The sequence below is a fragment of the Globicephala melas genome, chromosome 4 (assembly GCF_963455315.2).
Source record: "Globicephala melas chromosome 4, mGloMel1.2, whole genome shotgun sequence".
In the NCBI taxonomy this organism is placed as follows: Eukaryota; Metazoa; Chordata; class Mammalia; order Artiodactyla; family Delphinidae; genus Globicephala; species Globicephala melas.
The window spans coordinates 143,259,889-143,278,457 of record NC_083317.1 but is presented as its reverse complement, the minus strand read 5'-3'; the positions used below and the strand labels follow the sequence as shown (position 1 = coordinate 143,278,457).

Below are 18,569 nucleotides of genomic sequence, written 5' to 3'. Positions count from 1 at the left end.
TGTGGAGCACGGGCTCTAGGTATGTGGGCTTCAGTAGTTGTGGTACGTGGGCTCAGTAGTTGTGGCTCACGGGCTCAGTAGTTGCAGCTCATGGGCTCTAGAGCGCAGGCTCAGTAGCTGTGGCGAACGGACTTAGTTGCTCCGCGGCATGTGGGATCTTCCCGGACCAGGGCTCGAACCCGTGTCCCTTGCATTGGCAGCCAGATTCTTAACCGCCACGCCCCCAAGGAAGTCCCTTTGTAGTATTCTCCCTTTGTAGTATTCTTAATGTTTTCTCCCTTTGTAGTATTCTTAATGTTTTTCTCTAGGCTTATTTTTGGTAGGTACTGAATGCCTTCTTTTTCATTTTGATCTGAATGCTGCTTTTATTTTAATCTGCGTGTACGTGTGCTCCTATGTGCTACAACCATTGTAAGGAAATTAATTGGTAACACATTTAAATGAAATGAGAGCCCTGGAGCCCTGACATTCTGCTGCATATCCCACAATTCAAATCTGCTCTAGTGCCAGAGGCTATTTCCAGCCAGAAGCAAGTGACCCTGTTCCCCTCCCCCAGCCACATTGCTGCCTTAGAGTTTTTGTCACAATGTGAGCTAATTGCTCAACGGTGAGGACCACACCCTGCTCCCCGCCCACCTCCTCCCTTCCCAGAGTCTGAGATGATGCTCCCAGCTCTCCAACCAGTGGCACTAGCAGCACCTGGACCTCTTAGAAATGCAGAATCTCGGGCCCCAGACTACTGAGCTGGAAGCTCTGGAAAGGGGCCCAGGAATCTGTATTTTAACCAGCCCTCTGAGCATTTCTTAAGACTTGAGCATCAGGAAGTGCCTGAGAATATGGACAAGCTCTTAGTACCAGTAAAGGAAAGTGTCTGCCACCTAGTGGACACTCGGGGAATGTGCATTTTAATTCCTTTCCTTGAGCGCACCTTGGGGAGCCACCTGAGTCTCTCCATTCTTGATGGGTCCTCCCTTTAGGCCTGGCTTCCTTTAATTGCCACCCGGGTGTTCTGCTCAATCACTCTGCCCAGTAACATCCCTCTGGGACTTGAACCCTTCTGAGAGTCCCACTCTGTTTGGCTGGAGCCCAGCTCTTCCTCCAAGTTCTTACAAGGCTTCTCCCCTCAGCCCTCTCACACCCTCCCGAGCTTCTCTCTGGGAACCACAGGTCCCACCAGCCCCGCAAGGATGGGTCCTGGACAGATGCACGCACCCCTGTAGCTGGATCTTGTCAGCCCTGCTGAACCCAGACAGTCAGACCTCCAGCCTGGATGTTTGCCCTTGATGTCAATCAGGGACTTTCCTGAAACACTGGAACCTGGTGGAAGAAACAAGGCAGGGAATGACCCATTTCCAGGGTTGCATTGGAAAAAAAGATAGCAATCGGGTGAGCTCACTGAATTTTCTCTGTAGGTCCGTTCTGTGTTTAGTATCAAGAGAATTGAATCTCAGATACCCAGAAAGGCAAGAAAACATAGTCAAAATAATTTTACTAGGGAGTTACTTTCTCTCACTGTAAAAAGCCCCCCCATGTACGAAAAGTAAAATTTTCCCAAAAGTTCAACAAAAATGACTTTTAGAGATCGTTTGTAATTCCATCCTCCAAGGATATTAAAATCTTTATTATAGTTCAGTCTGTTTTTCTGTGCATATCTGTGTCTTACAAACTTGGAATCATACTAGGCATACCATTTTTAACCAGCTGTTAAGGCTTAACAGTATATCATGAACATGTTCCCTCGTCATTAAATATCCTCCTGAATCCTGACTTTTATTGGCTGTAGATTATCCTTGCTTATAGATATAATTTGTTAAGCCAGTCCCCAAGATGTAGACACGTTAAAGCACTTTTTAAAGCAATTTCTTATGTCCGCAAAGGGGCAGACTATGAACACAAGCTCTTCAGAAGGAGGAAAAAAGTGAACCAAATCAATGATGACCCTTTTAAATGATGTATAATCCTCACTTACCAAAATAACAGAGTGTTCTAAAAATGAGAGACGTGAAGTCAAGTTATGGTGTGCACTATAATCCTTCAAGTTAGTCACATTTTCAAACACGTGATGGCTCTCTTTGTCCTTAAGTAAAATACAAGGACATCTTCAGGTAAATGAGTGTTTTAGAAGGTCAGGGATTAAAAAGCTTTAGCCCTCCCACCAGTAGACCATCTGCTCCATCCACTTCCACTCTCCTCTCTGTCCCTTCTCCCCATCCATCAGGAAGCGTGGTTCCAGCTGAGAGCACCAGTGTGATTCACACACCTCGAGGGCATCGGGGAGCCTCAGTCACCAACATGGGAGTAGGTGCTCTCTACCAGCTTCTGGCACCTGCCAGAGAGCTCTGAGATGTGATACTTCAAAGGCAGGGAAGCACACCCATCAGTAGCCCAGGGCAGACAGAAAGAGAAGGGCTAGGAAAGAAAGCCCAGGCCACTTCATCTGTGGAGAATCCACTCACCAACGTTGTGAGGATGACAAAACAACTCCTGGGACCTCTTGGTGTTTTCTGAAGTCTAATAAGTTATATAATGCAGAATAAGACTCACATGATTGTATAAGGATTTCTTATTGATTGCCTAGACCTTTTGCAAGGGGACCTATATCACTCACCCTTTGAGATAATCAAAACACATTTTAATGTGAAAAACAAAGAAAAGGAAAGAAAGAAAAGTCATCAGCTCGACTGGAGGGGAGGGAAACTGGGAACAGCCATGTCAAAGGAAGACAAACCTCTGAAATTCAAAGCTCTGTTCCACCCAGCTGCAGTTTTCATTGAGATGCAGCGTGGAGCGGTGGGAGAGCATGGGCTTTTCGAGGCCAGTTTTGTAGCGTCTGTTACAGGAAAGCCTGGAGCCCTCTTTCTCCAGGTTTTGTTACCCTTTTGGACCTTGAAATGCATTGACGAACTAGATAAACGTAAATGAGGAAAAGCAGAACAAACCATCACATACACAGCTAGAGGAGAGGCATAAACAACCGAGAAAAGAATCGATAGCAACAACCAAGGTATTTTTCAGACTCTTTAAAAAGTTGAAAAAATTAAACAAGAAACCAAGAAAAGTATGAAGGAGCTGAAATGAAATTTGCACCAGGCAGCCTGGCTCAGACATCAGAGCTCTTTACCATTCATACTTTTATAGCACAAAAGGGCGAGAGAATTCCAGGAACCCTAAGGAAGAAATCTAAAACCTTGGAGAAGATGCTGGTCTACACGAGGCGAACATGTGGGGCAGTTAGACCAGCCAGGATGGAGCAGTGGGGCTCAGCACATACCTAGTTTTACAGTCTAAGGTCAAATTCTCGCACAGCCACGTACCAGCCGTTTAACCTTGGGCAAGTCACTTAGCCTGCCTGAGGCTGTTTCCTCATCTGTAAAATGGGGTCTCGCCTCTCTCCTCGAATTGTGGAAAGAAAGAAGCTTAGGTGATTTCACAGAACACCGTGAGTGCTCAATAAGTAAGAGTTATCTTCTCATCATGAAGCTTAGAAACATTATGAGAAGCAGATAGGATATTAGGGATATAGAACGCCCACGTGAGAATAACCACTAAGTTGATGCTAACAGGATTGAAGTTTTTAAAGCCAGGAATATAATGGAAGCAGGGGGAAGAGACACAACAGCCGAATCCTGTGATAATCCCAACAGGTAGTTTTCAGACGAAATCTGGGACAACGTGGGAGGTTAACTTACTGACCTTGCACTGAAGTTGGAAAGATAACTATTGGGAGAGTCAGCCATACAAAATTAGCAGAGGTGACCACTGGAATTCAAAGTCCTTCCCTTCCTGCACGGGTTGCCCTGAGTGCCTGTAATTCCATCATGGCCCTTTCTCTGTGGTCTTTCAAAATGCAAACCTCCTGGCTGGATATCTTATCAAGTCACTAGTATCTCCAAGTGGAGAATTGAGTCCGATTCCTTTCCTCCTCAACAGGATCCAATAAAGGCAAGAGAAGGAGTGGGAAAGGGAGGAGGCCATGAGAGGGCTGAGGATCACAGGGAAACGGGTGAGAGAGAGAAAATAAAGAGCAGGTCTCCCATGCAGCTCTGTACAGGTTGTCAGGTTGTGCACTGTGCAGTAGGAGTGGTATTTACCACAGACATGGCGCCCTGCAAACAAACGTCACCGCCTCACTGCTGGCCAGGAGCTGGCCCGGACCACAGGATGAAAATACAAAGAGGTTCCAGTCACATTTAGACAAAGGTGTGAATGGCATACTGATCACCGGCTATCAAGATATTCCAAGACTGATGTTCACACATACACACAAATATACATATGATTTGATAAATACAGCAAATCGTCACAATGTATGTTTTAAATATCTTGCAATTTTATTTGTCAGTTATACCTCAGTAAAGCTGAAAAAAAAAACCATTCTGAGAATCCTCCTGTTACACAGCTGGCCTACTGCACTGAGTCTTAGGGACGTCGCTCAGCATGTAGTAGGCGCATAGGGACTGTTTAGAACAGAAGATCATGGTTTGCCTCTTGGCTCTGACACTTCCCAGTTATTGAACTATGGACAAATCCCTAATTCTCTCCAACAAATACTGTAATCAGAGCTTAGTTGGCCACAGAGAAACCAAGGACATCAACCTACATTCCATCCTAAATGTCCATCCACAGAGGAATAGATAAAGAAGATGTGGTACATCTATCCAATGGAATATTACTCAGTCATAAAAAAAGAATGAAATAATGCCATTTGCAGCACCATGGATGGACCTAGAGATGATCATACTAAGTGAAGTAAGTCAGACAGACAAATATATGATATCACTCATATGTGGAATCTATTTTTTTAATGATATAAACGAACATATTTACAAAACAGAAACAGACTCACAGATTTCAAAAACAAACTTGTTACCAAAGGGGAAATGTGGCGGGGAGGGTTAAATTGAGAGTTTGGTATTAACACACACACTACTATATATAAAATAGATAACCAACAAGGCCCTACTGTAGAGCACAGGAAACTCTGCTCAATATTCTGTAAATGGGAAAAGAATCTGAAAAAGAATGAATATACGTATATGTATAACTGAATCACTTTGCTGTACACCTGAAACTAACTCAACGTTGTAAATCAACTATAATCCAATAAAATATTTTAAAATTTAAAAAATTAAAATGAAAAAAAGTAGGGAGTTCCCTGTTTGCCTAGTGGTTAGGATTCTGGGCTTTCATTGCCGTGGCCTGGATTCAATCCCTGGTTGGGGAACTAAGATCCCACAAGCCAAGCAGCACAGCAAAAAAAAAAAAAAAAGGTAAACAGAAATAAATACAAAATAATGGCAAAAATAAAATAAAGTATTTCTCCAATACAATAACCATATTTCCCCCTGTGGGAAAAATAGAGCAAAATACATTAAATCAGTACTGGCCCCCAAAACCTAAGCTATGATCATCATGAAAACATAGCACCAGCTCCAGCATAAATTGCAAAATCAGTCGTCTTCTACTGCCTCTTTCAGTGTTCTTACTGAACCCTGGGCCAGCTTTCCCCAGGAACAGAGGAGGCTTCAGGTTATTCTCAGTTCTTTAGTAAGTCTAGGCTTCTTCCCTCTTCAGTTTCTGAAAACGTACCCATGTTCCATCATAAACTTCTCTTCCCGAAGGTGTTGGTGACCAGTTCTACCCTCTATCCTTACCTCTGCAGGGCAGAGGCTCTGGGTTTTGAAAACCCCAGAGAAGCAGAAAATCCATGCCAAGAGCAACCTCTGGTAGCACCATCGCAGACAAGGCAGGTCTCCCGGGGACCGTTTCACCTGCACTTATCACCTGTGTGATGCTCAGGATGAGCTGTCTTTAGAGATTAGTCTTGGTTCTGGACCAATCCAGCCTCTTTGACTTGAATTGTTCCTCTACCCACACTGCAAAGATACCAGAAATCCAGAACCAGCAGGGCTTTGGGAAAGAGAGTCGGGAATCCTCCGTGGTCCAGAGCCATCCTCCATGGCATCGGCTGAGACAGAACCATTGCCTCTGTTGAACCACTATCCTCAGGATATTTGTCAGTATTGGCTTATACAAGAGACTTGACATCGTTCAACTTTACTGCCTCTTAAAATATAGAACTGGGGACTTCCCTGGTGGTCCAGTGGTTAAGACTTTGCCTCCCAATGCAGGGGATGGGCGTTCGATCCCTGGTGGGTGAGCTAAGATCCCACATGCCTCGAGACCAAAAAACCAAAACATAAAACAGAAGCAATAGTGTAACCAATTCAATAAAGACTTTAAAAGTGATCCACATCAAAAAAATAAATTAAATAAAATACAGAACTCTATTGCCAATATGACTACTTAACTCAATTAGCTCTACTGTGAACTCACTCAGCGTGAGTGACAACATTGCATGTGGGCCGATGGTTTATTAGTCCAGATGGCAATATTCAGCGAGTGGCAGGTTTTACCCCAACTACCCTCCTCACAGTTGCCCCATGATATGCAGCTACTACAAAGGCCATATGATCGTAAGCCAAGCCTCAGAACTAATGAAAAGATACTTATTTGGCTCTGTTTGCCCAGCTCTGGAAAAAACGTCTTATAATAAGCCTAAGATATAAAACTAAAGGTCAAAACTATGTAAGTAGAAGAAGCTCCTGCCCTTTAAGGGAGGAAAAAAATACATGTTAATTTTTGCAGGACTTTCAATTGACTGCGTTGCCAAGGAAACAGTTATCTGAAATGGGTTCATCTCATTTCATATTTATGGCTGGACCTAGGGATACTCCTTTCTTGTTATCCCTTTCTGGTTACACATGATATGCTCATTCTTAACTTTCTTTTGAAGTGATCATTCTATGTTTGAGTCTCATTTCTTCCACAAATAAAGGAAAGAAATGCTTATTCTTACGATGTTTTAAAGTATTTTGCAATATTAAGAATATAAGCCTTTAGGGCTTCCCTGGTGGCGCAGTGGTTGAGAGTCTGCCTGCCGATGCAGGGGACACGGGCTCGTGCCCTGGTCCGGGAAGATCCCACATGCTGCGGAGCGGCTGGGCCCATGAGCCATGGCCGCTGAGCCTGCGTGTCCGGAGCCTGTGCTCCGCAACAGAAGAGGCCACAACAGTGAGAGGCCCGCATACCACAAAAAAAAAAAAAAAAAGAATATAAGCCTTTAAGAATGAAGAATATTAAGAATAGTGGTGCTCACCACTAAAAAGTAAGAAAATAACACTAATCAATCTGACACACTTTTCTCAGATGAATCAAAGGCTATTGAGCTTGGCTTCTTGTTTTATTGCAAATTGGCTTACTTTTCAATTTTTGTTCTTCCAGTTTTATCGAGATATAATTGACATACAGCACTGTATAAGTTTAAGGCATAACATTTTGACTTACATACATTGTGAAAGGATGACCACAGTAAGTTTAATGAACATCCATCATCCCTTACAGAGAGAAAATTAAAGAAATAGAAAAAATATTTTTCTTTGTGATGAGAACTCTTAGGATTTGCTCTCCATAACGTACAACAGTGTTAATTATATTTACCATGTTGTACCTGACGTCCCTAGTGCTTATTTATCTTATAACCGGAAGTTTATACCTTTTGACCACCTTCATCCAATTCCCCCTCCCCCTTCCCCCCCCCCCAGCATCTGGTAACAGAAAATCTGATCTGTTTTTCTATGAGTTTTTTGGTTTGTTTTTGAAGTATAATTGACCTACAACACTATGTCAGTTCCTGGTGTACAGCTTAGTGATTCAGTATTTCTATACGTCTCAAAATGATCACCACCAGATCTGCTTAGTTTTGGGGTTGGTTTCTGGGTTTTGTTTATTTTATTTTTTTATTTTATTTATTTTGGGCTGCGTTGGGTCTTCGTTGCTGCACGCGGGCTTTAGTTGCCACAAGCGGGGGCTTCTCTTGTTGCAGAGCCCAGGATCTAGGCACATGGGCTCAATAGTTGTGGCTCACGGGCTTAGTTGGTCCGTGGCATGTGGGATCGTCCTGGACCAGGGATGGAACCCATATACCTGCATTGGCAGGCGGATTCTTAATCACTGCACCACCAGGGAAGTCTTGTTTTTCTTTTTTTTTTAATTAATTAATCTATTATTCATTTTTGGTTGCATTGGGTGTTTGTTGCTCTGCGCAGGCTCTCTCTAGTTACGGCGAGCAGGGGGCTACTCTTCGTTGCGGTGCGCGGGCCTCTCATTGTGGTGGCTCCTCTTGTTGAGCACGGGCTCTAGGCGCGCGGGCTTCAGTAGTTGTGGCACACGGGCTCAGTAGTTGTGGCTCATGGGCTCTAGAGTGCAGACTCAGTAGTTGTGGCGCACGGGCTTAGTTGCTCCAAGGCCTGGTTTGTGTTTTCAAGCGTTGAATTGGAAAAAGAAAATTGGTGGCAGGAGACCATCATGTCTTCAAGTTTGAGTGAGTTGTGTGTTTTCCTGGAAGATCTGCTAAGGCAAACCTATAAATTCCTTTTTATTTGATTTTAATCTCAGCTTTACCAAAAAGTGGAAGTGGTACAGAGAACTCCCATATACCCTTCACCCCGATTCACCAACTGTTAACATGTTGCCACATCTGTTTTATCATTCTGTGTGTGTGAACACTACGTGTTTGTCTGCCTATATACATATTATCATTTTTCAGAACCATTTAAGACTTAAGTTGCAGACATCATGCCCCTTTAAATACTTCAGTGTGTCTCCTGAAAGCAAAGAAGTTCTCTTAGAAAACCGGGGTACAATGATCAAAATCGGGTAATTTAACATGGATGCGTACTATTATCTAACCTACGGACTTCATTTAAATTTCACAAACTGTCACTCCTCACCCCTCTCTCCCCACAGAGGAGAGGTCAAGGCTGAGAGCAGGACTGAGATGGGGCGTGTCTCTAGGTCCTGACTTCATTCCCGACAGGGCTTTGCCACCGCTGTTCCTTAAACCAGCTTGTTTTCCGGGCCAGGACCAGGCCAGGAGTGCGCCTTTCACTTAGTTTTTGTCTGCCTAGGTCTGCTTCGATCTGTTCCAAACCTTTCTTTGTCTTTCATAGCACTTGACATTTGTGAAGAATGCAGGCTGATTATTTTCTAGAATGTCCCTCCGTTTGACTGGTGTTTCCTTATGATTAGAATCAGATTGTGCGTGTTGGGCAAAAATACAAAAAGTAAAAATTGCTGTATCACCCGATGTTTGTTCCTATAAAAATTTAACTTGAAGTATGTGATTCAGAAATAGTTTCCAGTCTTCCAAACCACCTCCATCTTTGTGTGAGTCCTCTTGTGTTTATTTTTCCCTTTTTCTTTTCCATTATGGTTTATTACAGGATATTGAATATCGTTCCCTGCGCTATACGATAGGACCTTGGTGTGTATCCATCCTGTATATAATAGTTTGCATCTGCTAATCCCAGCCTCCCAATCCCACCCTCCCCCACCCCCCTCCCCCTTGGCAACCACCAGTCTGTTCCCTATGCCTGAGTCCTTCAGTGTTCTAAGGGTGAACGTCTCCAGAATAAAAGTTATTTGTTTCTTTCTAACCAGTGACCTTCTCAAGGTTGGAATGACAGGACGATGCTTACCTGGGGGTCACCTCTCTTTGCACTGGGACAGAAAGCAGATTCTCTGCCGTCTGAAGGCTTTTCTGAGGAGAGCAAATAGACAGCTGCCTCTTCGGTCTCTTCTCACGTTTAACTGGACTTTCTTTCCTTTCCACGATTCAAACCATAGTAAATTACAAAACCACTAAGATTGGGGTATATTTTAGGTTAATCTTGATACCTGTAGTGTATCTTTCTAGACTATTTTGACATTTGAAATAGAATGAAGAATTTCTAGTTCTGTCTAGACCAGTTCTAGACCAGTTCTGTCTAGACCAGTCCTAGATCTGGGTCTCAGGGTGCCAGCATGAAGTAGATCCTATTCTTGAAAACGTTTACAAATCCTCCTTTATACCCCTCATCCTTCAAGGCCCAGTTCAAATGTCACTTCCTCTGGGATTCTCCACTCACAATGAATCATTTCTTTCTCATGCTGTCATGAAATTTAATTAAAGTACTTCCTGTGCTCTGCCGTATCATATTGTGGCTTTAAACATGCCTGTTTGATCCTCCAGTGACTCTGATTTTATCTTGATTTACATCAGAAATGTTTTTAGTGTGTTCTCTGTGCCTAGTACTGTACTGTGTGCTGAGAATAAGAAGTTTGATGAGACACCCTGCTTCCTGCATGGGATTTCCAAATAGAAATGTTGGAAGAGCTTTGAGTTGAGACCTGTTTATGGCCAAGCAATGATGAAAATTCTATTGGCTGGCATTTATCTTAGAGAAAAAAAAGAATCTAACCTACATTGTTTTGGAAATAAGAATTCCGTTTTCTTCCCTGTTCACCTAACACTGGTGGTCAGATACTGTCTTCTGCTTATTGATATGTTCTTTTAGTTGGGTTGCAAACTTCAGAGGAAAATCATGTCTTCCTCCTGGGGTGTATCCTCCATTAAGTGTAGGAAAATAACGTACACAGTATGTTATATAAATAGTATTGGTATATAAATGATGTGAACTTATTAATTTTCTGTCTGTTGACAAAAATTTTAATTACCTCGAGTTATTTATTTATAATCTCACATCTAGTTTGTCAAAGCTTTGTTGAGATATATTTTGTGTATCATAAAATTCCTATTTTAAGTGTACAGTTCCATAATTGTTAGTCTATTTACGGAATTGTGCAACCATGACCACAACCTTATTTTAGAACGTTCCCATCACCCTCAGAGAAACTTTGAGCTGATGTATAGCTACTCTTCATTCCTGGACCCAGCCCCTGGCAACCACTCACCTACCTTCTGTCCGTACGGATTTGCCTTTACTGGACACTGCACAAAAGTGGAATCATACAATAAGACTGACACCTTTCAGTTAACATACTGTTTTTGAGGTTCATGCAAAATACTGTTGCATGTGTCAGTACTTTATCTGAACTTTTTACCTTTAATCATTCTTCATAATACTTCCAAGTATAAGTGAAGAACTGGAGCCTTTAGTGAACAAAGAATACACCCTTTTGAAATTGACATCCATTGTGGCAGCATCTAGATTTTGCATGAGTTGTTCTTCAAGGTGAAAAAGCAAAGTAAATGCAAATGACTCAATCATTCACTCATTATTCCTATTATTAGGGAAATTTGTTATAAAATTAATCTCTGATATGTTACTCTAGAATAAAGAAAGTATACTATAGCTGTTAAATGTCAAAACCATTCCATTCAAACAAGCATTCAACTTTTCAAACCAAGTCCATCAGTGTGAATTACAATGAAATAATCACCTTAATACATTAAATTAAGGGGAAATGAATCTACGCACTGTGGGTGATCAAATTAAAGCATACATAAAATAAGTGGCTATGTGATATTCATGCAAAGCATAAATGATATTCATAAAATGTTAAAGGACATTTTTTTCTTCTCAGGATAGAGGGAAACAAACATATTAATATAAATTTATGAAGTAGCATTAAATTAGGCACATTTCTGGAAAAACAGCTAAATCATCACAGTGATTTTAGAATTTGTGTTGAAACACATACTTAGTTGCCCAGAACTTTCAAAACATAAAATGATTCTCTACTTAGAAAAGCAGTGTGGGGAAGTGAGACAAGCAAGTTCTAGAATAGCAATTCAAGAGCTGAAATTTCGATACTAACATCTTCCCTTAGTAACTACATCATAGTGAGAAAACCATCTCCTCAGTTTTCCACTCTGTCAAACGAATGGAAATACCTCCCCCACCAGTCTGGTTGTTCGGTTATGAAGACAGCACGCAGTAGATGTTATCACCATTATTTAGCCAGGGCTCTAATTGAAGTTATACCCAAACGGAAATTTTATGGTATGTTTTCTAGATTATGATGCCCAAGCTTCGTGAGACTACAGTCAGGAAAGATTTGCTTTTGAATCCGATGCTCATTCATGAAAAAGAGCAGAGATTCCACTGCTGGCTTAGACAAGAGAAGAATTCAATGCTGATAACCACAGCCTAAAATATAGTTTACAAGCCTTCCTTTTTCTTTTCAATCTCCAGCCTTAAGAGTGCCATTCTGTATTCACTTTTGTGTACATGCATTTGTCCTTTGGTCTGGATGCCGATCTCCTTTCGAATATTATCTCATTCCTTCAAAGCACAAGGAGACTTTATGATTTGTCTTTGGTCTTAGGAAACAGCAGTCAGAATAAAACCCTTGATCTTCATGCTGGGAACTCTTAGATGCCAGACATTGTGCTGGAATGTCCATCATTCATCATCACTCTTCCATCCATTGGAAATGCTGTGGAAGAGAGGGTTTGACATTGCACAAATGTCTGGGAATTTTGAGCACTACAACGCATGACTCGAAAACTTAAATGGAACAAATCTTGACTTCAGGCTAAAATCAGATGATACATTATTTTCCAATATGCGAGAGAGAATTTCATGAACTAAGCATCCGACAAGAAATATTTTGAGCATATAAATGCCCTTGTCTGGCATGGTTAAGTTTCTAGGCCCCTAAAGGAGGACAGTTAACAAACTGTGAAGAATCACTGCCTGCCGGGTTATTGTAGTCCTACAGTAATGTAGCAATGTAAACTACTGACGGCATAGAGGCAGGAAACAAGAGGCGTATTTTAGATCCACATACCGTATTCCAACACGTCATCCTGTTTGCATGGAGAAAATGCATCGTAACTCACCATCTGCAGGATTATAATTTTTAGGTCATTCAGCCATTGTCCACTCCCATCCATTTGTTCCTGTGTTAAGCAATTATTATATGCTTACTGTAAACCCCTAAATTAACTTAAATATCCAGGAGATAAGGCACTATCCTTTTATCTGTAATTTACGCATTGACTTTAAAAGAACAAAGGTAGAAACATAAATGTAAATAAGTATTTCGGCTATAGTGCATGGAAAGGAACTATTCTTAGTGCAGGCACAGTATTTTGGAAATGAACATGGGGTTTGCAGCCCAGGAAACCTGCATTGAAATCACCCCTGATCAGCCCTATGACCTTGGGCAAGTACCTAACCTCTCCAGGTCTTGGTTTCCTCATCTCTAAAATAGGAACGATGATATGTACATACAAAAGTGTCGTGAGGCTTAAATGATAGCACCTCCATGCAAGGCATTTCACAGGCTTGGATCACTGTATGGAATAGAGATAAGGTAGGGGAAGGGCACAGGGTGTGACCAAGGCATCGGGAGAGGTGCTATTCAGCCAAACTAGAAATGCCAGAGTTCAGGTTGTCTGAGTGAACAGCAAGAGAGAGGAATAAAAAACAGTCCAGGGCCATGTTATGAAGGACCTCTAAGGCTTTAAACTTTTTCCTGAAAAGTGAGTGTGATTTCAAGCCAGGATGAGGGTGGGAGAGGGAAGAGGTGACATGTTTTCGATTCTCCTGGACAGCCAATCCCCAATCCCCCTGGGATTGAATTGGAAGGTCAGAGTAACATTAAAGACATAGAAACCTGTTGGGTTCACCGACTTTTCTCTTTTTTTTTTTTTTTAAATTTAATTTATTTTTGCTGTGTTGGATCTTCCTTTCTGCGCGAGGGCCTTCTCCAGTTGTGGCAAGCGGGGGCCACTCTTCATCGCGGTGCGCGGGCCTCTCACTATCGCAGCCTCTCTTGTCGCGGAGCACAGGCTCCAGACGCGCAGGCTCAGCAGTTGTGGCTCACAGGCCCAGCCGCTCCGCGGCATGTGGGATCCTCCCAGACCAGGGCTCGAACCCGTGTCTCCTGCATTAGCAGGCAGACTCTCAACCACTGCGCCACCAGGGAAGCCCCAACTTTTCTCTTAAAGAGAAGTGGTGGGGAGTTTCTTGAAGACAGTGGCAGCCTGGACTCGTCCGACCTTTGTGACCAGATGTTGGGGATCACAGATGATAATTTAATATTATCTCAGAGAGAGATGAATAAGCTGCAAGGAAACGTATAAGCGGGCAGTTTCTACTAGAACAGATCTGGGTTTGAATCCCGCCTCTTCAAATAACCAGCTGTGCCACTTTGGACAAATAGATGGGTTTTTTTAATCTATTAAAAAAAAAAACGTGGATAGCCATGGCTGCCCTGAAGAACCATCATAAGGATTAAATAAGACTCTTAGAGAAGTTCAGTCCTGGTGCGTGGGGTACCGTGGAGGCATCTGGGGAGAGGGCAGGTGGCTGGACACGCAGGCCTGGGGTCCACAATGAAGCACCACCAGTGCACGGGGCAGTAGTCAGAGATGTGGACCTTGATGAGGTCACCTGGTGAGAACCGCATGGTTAGAAGGTTCGGGATAAACCAAAGGGAAAGCCGATTTTAAAGGCAGACAGAGGAGCAATGTCTTGAAGAAGACTGGAAAGAATTGACCAGAGGTGGAGGAGGCGTATGATGTAGAAGTTTCTGGAACACCATCAGCAGGTGTGGCCATGGGGATAAGTGAAAGCAGGTACGATACTACTGAGTCCAGATGAAACGGAGCAGGACGCTATGGCCCTCCTCCCCATGTCCTCAGCCCGCCTTTTGTCTCTGGAAACAATTTAACCAAAGAATAAGTTTACTCAAACAAGTGAGAAAACACAGAAGCAAAGGAAGACAGTCAGAGGAGACCAAATAATAATAGTTTAGTCATTAAGCAAAGTCAAGGATCTCTAGTACCTCCTCAAGGGCTATAGGTAATGTTCTGAGCCCTCTCCTGTGAGCTGTCTTGTAGATACTAAAACCCCCACCAGGTGGAAGACGTTAACGACATGATGACCAGGCTGTAGGCATGACATAAGCTGCCACAATTCCGAGAGCTGGCCTCAAGGAAATGGGAACCAACCGACCCTGGAACTAAAGACTAACTGTACTTAAAACAATCAAGATGACACTGATCAGACCACCCCATGACCAATTTCAAGATGACCGTCAGAGCTGCCTGTGCTGTTTCTGCATGTAGCCCCCTCCTTCTGTCTATAAAAGCTCTTGCCCACTGACTGTCAGTGGTGGGGAGGGGAGTTGGCCTTTGGACAGGAATCCGCGCACCTGCCCGGGTTGCCGGCCTCCAAAATAAAGCAAACTTTCCTTTCCATGAACCTTGCCTCTTCATTGGCTTTTGAGCAGCGAGCAGCCGGACCCTCACTTTTGGTTACACAGAGACCTGGAGATCTCGGAAGTCATGCTCCTTGCAAGAGTCCCGAGTGGTAATGATAAAGTGTGCTACGTGCTGTTATGTCCGTAGTGACTGGTCACCAAAACCCAAAGTAGAGGCCGGGCAAGTGGAGCTAGACTGGCCATACAGAGCACCCGATTTCTCCTGGGTTAATTAGGCCTAAAAGGTTTCAGATCAAGGACAAAGCCAATACACCTGCCGGGGCATCAGGAAACAGAAGCTGAAGAAAGGAGCTCTGAGAATCCAGGGCTCCAGGGGACAGCCAGTGAGCCTGGGGATGTGGGCAGAGAACAAGCTTATGGACCACTGGAGCCTTCCTGGAGGGCAGTGGTTTTCAGACTTGAGCGTGGATCAGAATCCCCAGGAGGGCTTGTCTACACACGCACTGCTGGCCTCACCCCCAGGGCTTGTGTTCAGTGGGTCTGGGGTGGAGCTGGAGAATTTGCATTTCTACGAAGTTCCAGGAGATGGCAAATGCTGCTGCTTCAGGAACCGTATTTTAAGAACCACTGACCTAAGGATTTTGGAGTCTATTTTTTCTTCTTTGTGGAACTTCAAAGGACTGTTTTCTTTAACTCATTCATCCTTATAGATTGGCCTGTTTCATCTAGTAAAAAGCTGCTGTAACTGGGCAGGTGGTGTCTTTGGTACAAATGTGTTGGGCAACCATTCCATCTGCATGAAACAAAACATACAACCACCAAACCTTAGACGTGGAAAGAGTGTCCAAGTCAAGAAAGCCACCGGGACTGCCTTAATGAGAGCCTCTATCTCCTTGGGAAACTCCCAGTTCAGTTACCGGGGCTGTTTCCGTCAGCTTGCGCCCCAAGGGTGTCTGGTTCCCCCATCAGTGTTCTCATCGGAGCCGTCTCTTTTCCACTGCACCAGGTCAGAATCCATTCCCTTTGTGCTACGAAACCACGTTGCCACTTTTTCAAGCACATTTTTGTAAAAGCAAATTCTGCTTGGTGACGGAGTGTGCCCAAGAGCCCCCCCCTCTCCTTAGTATCCTTCAGTAGAGCCCCCCCCCCAGGTTAGAACTATGGAAAAGTTTTGATTAAGTATTAAAGGAGAAAAATTAGAAAGGAATTCAGAGCACAAGAAGTTTTAAAAGAGAAGGGCTTTGAGTTCTCTTCCTCAAATGCCAAAGCAGACTCCATCCCAAAGCCCAAAGGCTTGTCGTGGCCCCTGAGGATTTGCACTTCACGGGTCCGTCCAGCTTCGTCTGGCCAGTAGTTTTCTTCTTCGGTAGAAACGAAAGAAAAAGACACTCGCCCTTGGCGGTTTCCCAGGCTCCTCCTCTCTGTCTTTGGTCTGTAATCTGAGCAAAAACGCCATTCTTCCAGGTGACACATCCATACTAACAACGTTATCTCCTGCTTATCTTCAACAGAACAGACTTCGGTGTTTCTCAAGGTATATTTCAAGGGACACTGGTAACTAGCATTACACGATACACAGGGTTCTAGTATTGGGTGTGTTCAGGAAATGCTGAGTTATACAGAGTCATAACAAAGTTCAACCATTTTCTTTGGTGAATCTCCAAGAGAAGGATATACGATTTCCCAAACTCACTTGATCACAGAACCTCTTTGAACTGCTTTTTCTTCAAGGCATCTCTTGGAACTGATATTTTGGACCACTTTGGGAACACCATCTGCACGTTAATCCAGCAGCCACAGTTTTCATTTAATAAGGATCACAGAAGTACAGTAACCGAGGGGAGAGTGATTCACGCCAATGAACACGTCTAGAACTGAGGAAGGAAAAAGTTCCAAAATGGTTAGTTTGACATGATCCTATCGACTCAAGGTCTTATATAATGGAGTAGAAGTTCTGAGGAGGGAGAGTCAATGCCCAGGCCTGGGTCAAATCCCCCTAATTCCTTCCCTCCCTCCAAGGCAGTTCTTTTAAGCCTAAAGCACTACAGTCGGTTGGGAAACTAAAGGCCCCAGCTGGCATAGGAGGCCTGATACATGCAAAGTAGCAGTGGGTTCTGGTCCCAATAACTACTGCCTACTGTGTGACAAGTCACTTTCTCCTTCTGGGACTTCGTTTCCTCAAAAGTCAAATAAAATACACATGGAAATACAAAGCTCAGAAGTTCTAGTTGCAGTTTCCTAGGATCCTGTATAATCCTCTGTATAAGCCTCCATCATTTCCCAGCTGTCTTGGGGAGGGGCGGGGGGCATTTGAAGATAGAGTGGTCCCAAAGTGCCCAGAGCTTGCCCTGCTCTCATCTCCGGAGTTGAACTAATTTGGAATCTTTTTTCAAGAGAAACAAGTCAGGGAACTCCCTGGTGGTCTAGCGGTTGGGACTCGGTGCTTTCACTGCTGGGGCCTGGGTTCGATCCCTGGTCGGGGAACTAAGATCCCACAAGCTGAGGGATGAGGCCGAAACAAAATAAAAGGAAAAATATATAAATAAAAACGTAGAAAATTTTTTTTAATTAATAAAAAAACAATAATTTATTTGTTTAAAAAAAAAAAAAGAGGGACAAGTCAGAAGATTCCACACACCAAAAGACGAACAGTGCACACTCAACAAGTTATTCCGCACCCCTTTCGTTTCCCCCCGCTAATATGTCCCCTAACATTTAGCTACGCTTTCAGCACTCAAATGAGACCTAGACGCTCCCCCCTCTTATATCTACAAAGGGATCTTTCCTCAATCTGAGTGGCTCCTTCAGCGGGCAGGCGATGTTTCTACCCGTTTTACAACCTCTCTTGGAGCAGAGATGTTTGGCAGTGATGACACCCATTCCTAATTCCAAACCTCCATGAAGGTAGGTTTCATAAACAGGTCTGTCTCTAGCGGCAAAACATAACAGAGCAAACTGGCTCAACGCGAGACAGACAGATGTCTCACTGGAAATTTCCAAGCCTAAGAGAGTCCATTTATTGCAACATGTCAACTTGTATCTTGTTTTTTTAAAAATGCACAGAGCTTTGGGTGCGCTGAGGGTCCTCCACCTTTCTTCTGAGAGGTTGAACAACTGCTGTCACATAGGTGATGAGTGGCAGGGGCCTTCTGCCTGTGATGGAGTCAAGAGGCCCCTGAAACGCAGAGAAGGTGATATGGAAGCTAAATCCTGAAGGACGAGAAGGGCCCTGACCTGGAGAGAGCCGAACGGGGAGGCATTTCAGACAGAGAAGAGCACGTGCAGTGAGTGCCCCTGAGTCACGCAAGAGCAGGGCTGCTCGAGGAGCGGCAGGCACAACGTTTGGGCTGAAGTCAAGTGTATGAGAGGAAGCCGGGGCGGGGAAGGGGTTGATGGCAGGTGGAGAAGGGACACCTTTTGGTGAAGAGTTGGAATTTTATTCTAAATGCAGTGAAAAGCCACTGAAGATTTTAAGCAGGGAAGCGACATGATCGGGTGTGCTGTTTTTCAAACACAACTGGTTGCTGTATCAAGAAAGAATTACCGGGCTT

The 18,569-nt window shown here is 43.6% G+C and overlaps 1 protein-coding gene across 11 annotated transcripts in view; it reads left to right on the top strand.

Moving 5' to 3' along the window:
- The window catches only part of THRB (thyroid hormone receptor beta), a 392,088-nt gene that overhangs the window by 322,028 nt on the left and 51,491 nt on the right, over nucleotides 1-18,569 (top strand). The gene's annotated exons all lie outside the window — the stretch shown is intronic.